The sequence below is a fragment of the Carcharodon carcharias genome, chromosome 14 (assembly GCF_017639515.1).
Source record: "Carcharodon carcharias isolate sCarCar2 chromosome 14, sCarCar2.pri, whole genome shotgun sequence".
Classification (NCBI taxonomy): Eukaryota; Metazoa; Chordata; class Chondrichthyes; order Lamniformes; family Lamnidae; genus Carcharodon; species Carcharodon carcharias.
The window spans coordinates 43,317,579-43,331,022 of record NC_054480.1 but is presented as its reverse complement, the minus strand read 5'-3'; positions in this window follow the sequence as shown (position 1 = coordinate 43,331,022).

Below are 13,444 nucleotides of genomic sequence, written 5' to 3'. Positions count from 1 at the left end.
AGGCACCTTAAACACACCATGGGTTTTTCACTGGTGTTGGCCCGAAATGAGGTTCTTACAATTTGTTTTGATTTGTAACACTATTGTCTTTTTTTTGGAATAAATTGGTTTGCTTGACATGTTAAATTCAGATATGTCACCATGGTTGAGGGTGCCTCTTTCCTTCTGCATGTGTATGGTTTCCAAAACTGTAATGAATGCTTTGTTGGACATTCAGCTTTATTAACAAGGCCCTTAGTGACCGTTCTTAACCTGGCAGATTTTGCACTTAGGTGTCGAGTATGGAGCCTACAGCCCAGGCTTGTCCTGGTGGTCCACAGTGGTGTGCTAGCTGAAGGTTCATTAGAATAAAGCCTCTTGGGTGTCCCTGCCTCCCTGGAGTATGCCCAGGTCAGCGTCTACTCCCTCAGCATTTCCCTATGCACGGTCATCCTTGGACTCACTGCTGGACTCAGTGTGCAGCCGCAGCCACGGTATCGATGTCTTCATCGTCCCCTGTGTCCCCTCTTTCCAGTGCAAGATTGTGGAGAGTGCAGCACTATCAGTGACGCACAATCTGAGGGGCACTGGAGTGCGCTCCCTGAGCGATCCAGGCATCGGAAGCGCATCTTGTGAAGACCGATAGTTCTCTCCACCACAGCCCTTGTGGAGGCCTGGCTCCTATTGTACCACTGCTCAGCTTCTGTTCTTGGATGGCGGACAGGCATCATGAGAAACTTTCTGAGGGAATAGCCCTTATCACCCAGCAGCCATCCATCAAGTCAGGCTGGAGAACTGAAGACCCCCGGCACCTGGGAGTGTCAGAGGATGTAGGCGTCATGGGAGCTGTCTGGGTACCTTGCACAGACTTGTAGAATCAGCATCATGTGGTCACACACTATCTGCACGTTCATGGAGTGGAAGCCCTTCCTGTTGACGAAGGCACTGGGCTCACCTGCTGGTGCCTTGATGGCCACATGTGTGCAGCCTATTGCATCCTGGACGCGGGACAAGCCAGCAATGGCCGCAAAGCCTCTGGCTCGCTGTGTCTGGCTTGCCTGGCCCCAAATGTAGTTGATGAAGGTCAATGCACACCTGAACAGAGCGTCTGTGACCTGCTTGACACAAGTGTGGACAGCTGATTGGGAGACACCACTAAGATCACCCACCGACCCCTGGAAGGAGCCAGAGGCATAGAGGTTGAGGGCAGCTGTGACCTTTAGAGCCACTGGCATGGGGTGCCCACCCACACAGTTAGCGGAGATCTCAGGGCCTATCATCTGACAGATATAGTTGACTGTCTCCCTTGAGAGACAGAGCCTCCTTCAGCACTGCACCTCAGACATATTGAGGTTCTGCTGCCTGTACACCCTGGCAGCAGGATAGTGGTGTCTTCTGTGGCCCCTTCTGCCTTGGACTACCTCTCAGCCCTGCGCCCCTTGTGCCTGCGCATGTCCTCCCAAAGTTGGCTCCCCTGGAGGCTGAATATGCACTCCTGGCCTCCTCCCCCTTCTAGCCCTCCCTTCCTCCTCAGAGGAGCTGTCTCCAGTGGACAGTTCAGCTCCCATTCCCAGGCTAAGTGAAGGCTTCCTGAAACCTGCAGGCCCAGAAAAGATTATTCACTGCAGAGTGCTGACCTGAAGGTTAAGAGTCCAGAAAAAATAGCTGGTATATGTTTTGAAGTACTGCAGGTCACACAGGCAAGTTTCAAAAACTTTCAGAAATAAATGCTTGACTGTGCACACTCGCGACCCCCTTTTATCCCGCCTGTGGATGAGGTTAACATAAATGTGCCCTACCTGCCTGCCCTACACCCCTACACCGACCCGAAGATTGCACGCACCGATAAAGTGGGGTAGATTTGTGAGTCAACGGCTTTAAGTGACTCGTTAATTAATGGCAGCGTGCATTGGGCATCATCGCATGCCCGCCCAGCGAAATATCGCGATGGCACGCAGTGTCGTTGGGATGCTCACCTGACGTCACTGTGCATCATGTTATGCGTGGATGTGCAGGGCCTGTCCCCGCACACCAACGGGAACATTCTGCCCATAGATAGGTGAAGTGAGTGGCCAAAGATCTGGCAAATGGAGCATAATGTGGGCAAATGTGAAATTGTTCATTTTGGCAGGAAGAACAAAAAAGAAGTTTATTATCTAAATGGTGGGAGATTGAGGAGCTCTGAGATTCAGAGGGATCTGGTTGTCCTAGTGCATGAATCACAAAAGATTAGTATGCAGGTACAGCAGGTAATTTGGAAAGCAAATAGAATATTATTATTTATTGTGAGAGAAATTGATTATAAAAGTAGGGAGGTTATGCTTCAGTTGTACAGTGCATTGGTGAGACCACATCTGGACTATTGTGCACAGTATCAGGCTCCTTTTTTAAAGAACGATATAAATGTGTTAGAAGCAGTTCAGAGAAGGTTTACTAGACTAATACCATGGATGGGCAGGTAGTATTTTGAGGTAAATCTGGAAAGGTTAGGCTTGTAGCCACAGGAATTTAGAAGAGTAAGAGGTGACTTAATTGAAACTTTCAAGATCCTGAGAGGTATTGACAAGGTGGATGTGGAGCAGATGTTTCCTCTTTTGGGAGAATCTAGAACTAGGGGTCACTGTTTAAAAATAAGAGGTTGCTCATTTAAGGCAGACATGAGGAGAATTTTTTTTCTCTTAGAGGGTTGCGAGTCTTTGGAACTCTTCCTCAAAATGCGGTGGAACAGAGTCTTTGAATATTTTTAAGGCAGAACTAGATAGATTAATGATTAACAGGGGGTAAAAGGTTATCAGGGTCAGGCAGGAATGTGGGGTTGAGGTTACATTCAGACCAGCCATGATCTTATTGAATGGCAGAGCCGGCTTGAGGGACCGAGCGGCCTACTCCTGCTCCTAATTCTATATGCTCATATGTTCATATCACATTTCTGTAATTCCCTTTTCACAACTACAGATTCTATGCTACTCCAACTCCTACTCTTCCACTCCCCAAGTTACAGTCCTGGAGGACTCAGTTTCCCACAGAATACATCTTTGAGGAATACATCTTGGAGGAAAACATTTTGGAAACATATGGGGTTTTTTCCACATCTGATTGGACAATATCATCTGTGGAATAGAACAGCACTTTAATAGCATTGCTGGGAAGCAAAGTGCAAATTGCAGGATGACTGAACTGCAAAGACAATGGAGCATTTTCAATGAAAGACTTACCCAAGAGAGAAGACTGGAGAGAAACAAAAACAAAAATTGCTGGAAACACTCAACAGGCCTGACAGCATCTGTGGAGAGGAAGACAGAGTTAATGTTTCGAGTCCGTATGACTCTTCATCAGAGAGAAGACTGAAGAGGATTGATCTTTGGACTTCCTGTGACTAGAAGAGAAAAACTCAGGACACTCTGAGGATTTTGTTGCTCCCTCAAAGCATACAGGGAAAAAACTTATGAAGGCGAACGATTTTCAGCTCCATGAAAGACTGTTACAGTTGTATCATCTATTGCTTTGTCGAAGACTGAAAAGGCATTGAAGATCCAAGATTTCAATGAACTTAAATGACCAAAGGAGAAAACAACCAAATTCATGCACTGTCAGGAAAATAAGAAGGGATGATTTACCAATGATATTTTGGGAGGACTGTTTACTTTTATGTAGGTAGTGGTAATACAGCCACACTTCTCTCTGTGTGAGGTTGCTCTACCCTGGGAAGAATTGTTAAAGATATAGAGACAATAACAGCTTCATCTCCTGTAATGTGACAAATTTCCTGTAGGCAGTTAACTCGAGGACAAGATTGCTGTATAGGATTCTGGCGCTTCTGAAGTGCTAAAGGTTCTGCCACAGTTTCTGTGCTGACCTCCAGCTCTGGAGGGAAGAAGACTTTCAGCTGGGACTGAAATATGCGTGACTATTGACCTCTGGAAGGTACCAGTTCTTAAGCAGCATGTGTAATCCTCTATGGACTCTAACATGGACTCAGGTAAGGCAGCCCCTTTGGAAGATTCTTCATGGACAACAAGGTAAGTGAACAACAATCTGAATGCCACTAGAAACACAACTCCTCTTCTAAAAAGACAACAGAGACTTCATAAGATGCATCCATTCAACTGGAAAAACAAATCATCCTATAGGACCTTTACCTCCACTCAGTGCTGCAAGGGTTTCTTCCTCATCACTTTCTTCTAGGAAGAGCCAAGTCAGGTCCAGCAGGTCTTCATGCAGATGGGTCTACATCTGCTTCAATGCCCTCTGTATCCGCCACCTCTGACCTTACTTTGTGAAGCACTGAGAGATTCATAACTTCAATCTCCACTGGCATCTCGTGGATGGGTCTCTGTGAAAGAAAGAAACTTACTGCTATTGTATAAACTTCCTCAGCTTCTGAGCCGTTCAAATGGTGGGCATCATCTGATTTTCCTAGGATTGCTAGAAGTATGCAGCATCACCACTCAACAAAGATGTGCATTGATTGTGAAGGACATAGAGCGAATCAATGATCTGTTGCCCCTTGTTGTGAAGGTGAGCAATAATTCTGCCTTTAATTAGCCGCACGGATTATGCCGCCTGGACTTTGTAATTTGATGTCTGAAGGATGAAGGGTCATTGGCTGAAGCCAGTTGAGATCATCTACTAAAATGTTAACAGCAACTCCAGTGTCAATTTTAAAGGTGGTATCGAAGCCTTGAACTTGCACTCCAACTGACCAATAGTCTGGACTAAGATTATCAACTTCTCTGAGGAATTCTGTTATTTCGTCTTTATCTTGATTCTCCATTTCTTGAGTAGAGTGTGTTTCATAAGTACTTTCTTCTCTTCTACTTTGATTAAAATTGTTGGATTTTTAAGAATGTTTGAAATGTCCAGTTTTACCATACTGGAAGCATTCCGTGCCCCCTGCTCGACAGTCCTGGCATCTGTGCTAGGTTTTCACGCCACAATGCAAGCATCTCAAAATGGCTGCCGGCGTGGAGTTTCTCACCCTTTCACACAGATTGGCGGGCTTTATTGTGGGTGAGGCCACTGCCTGTGGGCCTACCCAATCAACAGAGTCACGTGAAGCCTTGGAGTCACACCGAAATATAGCCTGAATCAAATTCTCTAAGCTCAGCCTGCCTCTCATATTGGACCACTTGATCCAATGTAAGATCATCCTGGGCACCCATGACTATGTGATCAAGGATGAGCTCGCCCTTCAGTGTCCTGTAGCTGCAAGAACTGGTGATATAGGCCAGTTAGAAATAATTCAATTGATTTCCCAGATCATTACAACCACTGTTTAAAACATGCTCATTCAATTTCTAAATTTTGCTTTGGCCTAAAATAAGTGATAAAGGCTTTAAGAATGGTCTCAAAAGTCCACAGTCGGCTTCTGCACCTCCTACCTTAGGAGAACGTCGTCTGTTACTGGGCCGACAGCATAAAGGAAAGAACTGACTTGAAGCTTTTGTTCCTTTTCATGAAGGCCCGATGCTGCTCAATACCAAAGAAAATGACACTTCCATAACTCTTACTACTGGCCTCTGTACGTGTTTTTTACATCGAGGTCTCCAGAGCTGCTATTATGTTCTGAGATGGCCCTTCTATCTGTGGACTTGAGGCATGGTATTTGGTTAGTAAATAGACTGTAGGTATACTCCGATATCTAAGCATCTGTTTATTAGTACCATTTCTAAACAGGTTGCAGAGTAGGCATGTTGCTCTTACGTATGATGTTCCCAAACTCTCTCTCTCTCTCTCGTCTAATACATGACTGACTAATGTCATTGGTACATCATCATCGATGACATACATTAGCACACCCTATCTGTTAACCCTTTATACTACATTGATCTGAACATGGAGACAGTGAGGGACAAGGGAAGGTGAGTAGGTTTTTACTTTTTTTTATTTGTTCATGGGATGTATGCATTGCTGGCTAGGCCAGAATTTATTGTCTATCCCTAATTGCCCTTGAGAAGGTGGAGGTGTGTTGCCTTCTTGAATCACTGCTGTCCATGCATTGTATGAACATGCATAGTGCTGTTAGAAAGGGAGTTCCAGGTTTTTGTACAGCGACAGTGAAAGAACAATGATATAGTTCCAAGTCAGAATGGGTGTGTGACTTGGAGGGGAACTTACAGATAGTGATGTTCCCACGCATCTGCTGATCTTGTCCTCCTAAGTGTTAGAGGTCACGGCTTTGGAAGGTGCTATTGAAGGAGGCTTGGTGAGATGCTGCAGTACATTTTGTAGATGGTACACACTGCTGCCACTGTGCGTGGATGGTGGGGATGGGGGGAGGTGGGAGTAAATGTTGAAGGTGGTGGATGAGGTTCCAGTCAAGTGGGCTACTTTTTCCTGGATGGAGTTGAGCTTCTTGAGTGTTCTTAGAGCTGCACTCATTCAGGCATTTGGGGAGTATTCCATCACACTCCTGACTTGTGCCTTGTAGATGGTGGAAAGACTTTGGGGAGATAGGAGGTGAGTTACTCTCCACAGAATTTCCATGCCCTTACCTGCTCTTGTAGCCACAGTATTTATATGGCTGGTCCAGTTCAGTTTCTGGTCAATGGTAACCCCCAGGATGTTGATAGTGGGGATCCCATGATGGTAATGCCATTGAATGTCAAGGAGAGAGGGTTAGGGTTTCTCCAGTTGGTGATGGTCATTGTCTGGTAATGTGTGGCACAAATGTTACTTACCATATATCAGTCCAAGCCTAAATATTGTCTAAGCCTTGCAGTTTATGAACATGGATTGCTTCAGTACCCGAGGAGTCACAAATAGTGTTGAACATTGTGCAATCATCGTGAACATCCCCACTTCTGGTCATTGATGAAACAGCTGAAGATGGTTTGGCCTAGGACACTACCCTGAAGAATTCCTGTAGTGATGTCCTGAGACTGTGATGATTGACCTCCAACAGCCATAATAACTTCTTTTGTGCCAGGTATGACTCTAACCAGAGGAGAGCTTTCCTCCTGATTCCCATTGGCTTCAGTTTTGCTAAAGTTCCTTGATGCCACACTTGGTCAAATGCTGCCTTGATGTCAAGGAAAGTCACTTTCACCTCTGTTTGGACCAAGGCTGTAATGAGATCAGGAGCTGATTGGTCCTGGCGGAACCCAAACTGAGCATCAGTGAGCAGCTTATTGCTGAGAAAGTGCCACTTGATAGCACTGTCGATGACACTTCCCATCACTTTGCTGATGATCGAGAGTAGACTGATGGGACAGTAATTGGCTTGTTTGGATTTTTTATGCTTTTTGTGGACAGAACATACCTGGTCAATTTCCCACATTGCTGGGTAAATTCCAGTGTTGTAGCTGCACTGGAACAGCTTTGCTAGAGGCATGGATAGTTCTGGAGCACAAGTCTTCTGTACTATTGCTGGAATGTTATCAGGACTATAGCCTTTGTAGTATCCAGTGGCTTCAGCCATTTCTTGATATGACATGGAGTGAATCAAATTGCCTGAAGACTGGCATATGGGTCTGGGGTGGGGAGGTCCCTCACTTGACCAATTGTGCACCTCCCTACCCTTAGTCCGCCATGTTTGCTTGGACACAGTCCAGATCAACGTGGGTGTTCGTATTGCCGGCTGAAAATTTCAGTGAGGGAACAGAGCTTTAATAGGCCCCAACTTTAACAATAATTGGCCTTAATTGGCTACCTGCTAATTCCCGGTGGACAATCGATCCATTCCCTAGCTGTCCTCATTGAATCTCAACCCCAACCCATTTAAAAATCCCAGCCCTCATGTATCAATTACCGACCTACACCCCCTCACATGTCTTTTGGATCGGCTATGAAATGATGTTCCCATTGTGCTTGTGCTCTGAATAAAGAGGCAAATGGTGTTACAGTTAACACAATCTGCAACAACAGAATGTTGGCACGCATATTGTCACAACTGTTTATGGTGAGCTTCAAATGCCTGGTGCAAAATTGCTCATCCTTGTCAGGTCATTAAATTGTTTGCAGACCTGAGCTGCTAAGGGACCCTGGAGTTCACACATTGGAGTCAGTTCACAAATGTGGAAGCAAGTGGAATTGTGCCAGTGCATCAGCCTAGGCGAAATTCTAGGTCAGAAAGTGTCTATCTTTAAAGTGAAGCAGAGTGAGACTACTTACTCATAGAGTCACGTTCCTCTTCATTCTAGTGTCAGGTTGGGCCCTGACTGTAGATCCAGATTGCATTCAGATTATAACCCCAGAATTTGTATAAAGGAAAATGCCTTCACATTGTGGCTAGTTATATTATGAATACACATTCAGAATACTGGAGATTGGAATGTAATTGACTGATGGGTCTGAGCATGATATTATTCATACATATTTTCAAAAGCTAGTCTAAATAGTGAAAAATGGCAGAAGTAGACTTACATAGTGGTGTGTGGAGGCTACATGGGACCTAGACTCCTGGTATGATAAAGTTTAAAATTCACGGAATGATGCATTGAAGGGTTTAAGGCAAAGAAGATTCATTAGGAGAAAGAAAGATGACTAGAAATAGGAAAAAAAGACCAGTGAAAGAGAAAGAGAAAGAAGCAAAATAAAGAAAAAAGATCAATTGATTAAGTGACAGTGGAACTGTATGTTTTCTGTAACCTATTTATTATTAGTCACCTGGTTTCCTTCCAATGTTCTAGTACCACACATTTCGTGTTAATATTGCTACATAGCCAGCTGGTAGGCATATTGCAGGCTTGGTCTAGATTGACTAGTGTTATGATTTCTTTGCTTCCTGTCAGTGAGTTTCTTACTGCTGGCTATGGCTTCCAATGACAGCATGGTTGAAACTGAGGACTCAACTGAGGACTCAAGAGTGGTTCAAGAACTTGGAGTGCTCATTATTATTCATGACACCTTTTTGACAGGTATTCTTCCGCCAATCACTCTGGCATGGCTGTGTATTGGAAATAAGTGTGTTACTTCAGACAAGGCTTTGTCCTGCTGCCTTTCAGTGAAAAGTGTTTCTGTCATGTCATAACATCTGAATCTGGACTTCTCCCTCATATCCTCAGGAATTTAACTCACAGTTAAGAGAATGATCCCAGTCTATTCTAACAACGATAAACCTGTTAGATCCTTAGTTTTTGTGATCCTTTCATGGCACAATAAGGCCATTGTCTCAGCAGCTCCTCTTATTTCCCATATTTCCAGATGTCTATTGCAAGTCAGTTTATGGGATCATATGAACAATTTTCATAAAATGAGGAACAAAAGAAAAATTGAATAAACTGTTTCTGGCATTCAGGAAACAAATTAGCTACTGAAAATGAATGTAAATGAAGTTGTCATATTAGACTACAATCATGGATCAATCTTTTCTAAATAAAAAATATTGTACCATCAATGTAAATCTTGTCATCAAGTAGCTGTTGTATGACTATGTATTATGTCACAAACATAAGTAAGTCATATGTTTTTTAATTTAATTTGTATTAAAAGGATTAGTTTTAACAGTTCCGAATTCACCTTTATGATCAATTTGGACCATAAGAATGCATGGAAGGTATTTTTGAGATTAAAGAAGCTCTTTCATTAGAAATTTCAATATTTTAAGCTAACATTGCATTGTTAGAGACAGCAGGCAGTTCAAATGGACCCGATTTTAACTCTGTGAGAGTGAATGGGTTTTGAGTGGGTTAAAATGAGGCTATATTGGCAACTAATCAAGTAGTACATTTTAGCCTGACCTTAGCAAGTTAATTTAGTTTGTGTTTCAAATTTGGGATAAAATTCTGAACATAACAGTACACTTAAGTATGAAATTTTACTATGAATAGTGAGTTTCAAAAGCAGATTCAGGAGCAATCATCAGGACTATACATCAGAAATTTGCTTTTCTGATTGGCAGTGAGATTTCATCTTTAGCTTTGCATAAACTGTGTTTAATACTCTTGTTCAAGTGTTCTGGGGTTGCAGGGCAACAGAGGCATAATCAATGCTGGTGTCTCTTAATCTGGCAGCACTACACCTTTCATTGAGGTGCTTATGTTCTCTCTGATAGTCAGAGTGACAATTTGATTTATCTGTAGTTTTATTCAACAATGATATGCTTGCACATTTGCAGTGGCATTATTAAATTAGGAGTAAGCCAGAGTGTCCAATGTCTGCATGGAAAGTTTCGCCGACCACACATTTTAAACTTGTCCATTGAACTTACCAGCCCCAGGTATACATAAGTAGTTCAATCTATGCCTCATAATATGTGCTTCTTGCTTGTATGAACTTAATAGCAACCCTGTCACTTCTCTATCCAAGTAATCAAATTATGCTACAACCTGGATTTAGTGAACCTTGGACCATTTCAGCAAGTCCTTGGGATCACCAGAATCTGGATAACAGCTGGGTGGCAATATTTTTGTTTATAAAGTCTTAGTAACTTCAGGAAAAAGGTACTGAGCTGAAATTGATTCTTTATTATGCATTTATATCCCAATATGTAAACCTGCATATTCTCCTCCCTGCACCCCATCATTAACAGCTATGCCTTTTGGTATTGAAGCCCCAGGCTCTAGAATTCTCTTCACAAAACTTTCCACTTCCCTTGCCTATTTCTCTCTTTAAAACCCATCAATTTGACCAAGCTTTTTGGTCATCCCTCTTAACTCTTCTACAGAGCAGTCTGCTGAACATTGTCTAATCATCGCAAATAACCTTACTTCTGACCTTATGATGGAAGAAGGTCATTGATGAAGCAGTTGAGGATGGTTGGGCCAAGGTCACTACCCTGAGGAACTCCTGCAGTAATGTCCTGGAGCTGAGTTAATTGATCTCCAACAATGACAACCTTCTTCCTTTGTGCTAGGTATGGCTCCAACCAGCAGAGAGCTTTCCCCCTGATTCCCATTGACTCCAGTTTTGCTAGGGCTCCTTGATGACACACTCGGTTAAATGCAGCCTTGATGTTAAGGACAGTCACTCTCACCCCACCTCAGGAGTTCAACTCTTTTGTCAATGTTTGAACCAAGGTTGTAATGAGGTCAGGAGCTGACTGGCCCTGGTGGAACCCAAACTGGGAGTCAATGAACAGGTTATTGTTAAGCGAGAGCCACTTGATAGCATTGTTAATGACTCCTTCCATTACTTTACTGATGATCGAGAGTAGACTGATGGGGCAGTAATTGGCTGGGTTGGATTTGTCCTGCTTTTTGTGTACAGATCATACCTGGGCAATTTTCCACAAAGCCAGGTAGATGTCAATGTTGTAGCTGTACTGGAACAGCTTGGCTAGGAGTGTAGCAAGTTCGGGAGCACAAGTCTTCAGTACTACTGCCGGAATATTGGCCTGAATTTTTCCGCATTGGGCGAGCTTGCCGAGAGCGAGCGGGGATGGCCGTGGAGCTGACTGCCGCCCGCGATTGGCTCTGCATCGCCTTTTAATGCTGGCGGGCCAATTAAGGTCCGCCCAGCGTACTATGCGAGCAGTAGAGCTCTTACCTATGCAGGTGGGGGGAGGAGGGAGAGTCAGGGCCAGTGTCCTTTTGCGCATGTGCGCGAAAGAGCACTTCAATCTCCCTGAGGTAGCTCCATGACTCAGGGAGAATGAAGCGATTGTTAAAAAAATAAATAAAACCAATGAAAATTTAATAAAACATGTGCCCTCATGTGACTGTGTCACATGAGATGGGACATGTTTTTATTTTTCAGAAAAACTTTTAATTTAAATTTTAAAAGCTTTAGGAAATCTCATCCCACTCGTGGATGAGATTTCCTAAAAAACATAAAGGCCGCTTGGCCTTTTCGCTTACCCACCAACCATAAAATTGGACGAGCAGCGTAAAGTTAAACTTAATTACTTCCTTAATGGCCTTAATAGGCCGTTTAAATATCGGCGGGCGTGCAGCTGACTCTGGCGTGCGCCCGCCAAACGAAACATCGCAATGATGTCAGGACACACACCCAATATCATCGCGCATCATTTTACATGCCAGCATGTCCCATAGTCTTTGAACTACCCAGTGCCTTCAGCTGTTTCTTGATATCATGTGGAGTGAATCTAATTGGCTGAAGACTGGCATCTGTGATGCGGGGGACCTCCAGAGGAGGCTGAGATGGATCATCCACTCACCACTTCTGGCTAAAGATTGTAGTAAATGCTTCAGCCTTATCTTTTGCACTGATGTGCTGGGCTCCTCCATCGTTGAGGATGAGGATATTTGTGGAGCCTCCTACTCCAGTCAGTTGTTTAATTGTCCACCAACATTCACTACTAATGTGGCTGGACAGCAGAGCTTCGATCTGATCTATTGGCTGTGGGATCGCTTAGCTCTGTCTACCACTTGCTGCTTGTGCTGTTTGGCACTGAAGTAATCCTGTGCTATAGCTTCACCAGGTTGACATCTCATTTTTAGGTATGCCTGATGCTGCTTCTGGTATGCCCTCCTGCACTCTTCATTGAACCAAGGTTGATCCCCAGGCTTGATGGTAATGTTAGAGTGGGGGATCTGCCGGGCCATGAGATTACAGATTGTGTTCGAGTACAATTCTGCTGCTGCTGATGGCCCACAGCACCTCATTGTCTTAAGTTGCTAGATCTGTTCGAAATCTATCCCATTTAGCGCAGTGGTAGTGTCACACAACATGATGGAGGGTATCCTTAATGTGAAGGCAGGACTTCGCCTCCACAATGACTGTGCAGTGGTTACTCCTACTGATGTCGTCCTGGACAGATCCATCTGCAACAGGCAGGTTGGTGAGGATGAGGTCAAGTATGTTTTTCCCTCTTGTTGATTCCCTCACCACCTGCCACAGACCCAGTCTAGCAGCTATGTCATTTAGGCCTCAGCCAGCTTGGTCAGTAGTGCTGCTCCCGAGCCACTCTTGGTGATGGACATTGAAGTCCCCCACCTAGAGTACATTCTGCACCCTTGCCACCCTCAGTGCTTCTTCCAAGTAATGTTCAATGTGGAGGAGTAATGATTCATCAGCTGAGGGAGGGCGCTACGTGGTAATCAGCAGGAGGTTTCCTTGCCCAAGTTTGACCTGATGCCGTGAGACTTCAGGACTCCAAGGGCAAATCCCTCCTGACTGTATACCACAGTGCCGCCACCTCTGCTGGGTGGGACAGGATGGTGATGATGGATATGATTCCATGAGGATGACTATGTCAGGCTGTTGCTTGACTAGTCTGTGAGACAGTCTCCCAATTTTGGTTCTAGCCCCCAGGTGTTCATGAGGAGGACTTTGTGGGGTTGACAGGGCTGAGTTAGCCGTTGTCGTTTCCAGTGCCTAGGTCAATGCCGGATGATTTGTCCAGTTTTATTCCTTTTTTGTGACTTTGTAGAAACATAGAAGCAAGGCCTTCGAGCCTGCTCTACCATTCATTATGTTCATGGCTGATCACCCAACTCAATAGCCTGCTCCCACTTTCTCCCCACATTCTTTGATCCCTTTTGCCCCAAGAGCTATATCTAACTCCTTCTTGAAAACATACAATGTTTCAGCCTCAATTACTTTCTGTCGTAGCAAATTCCAT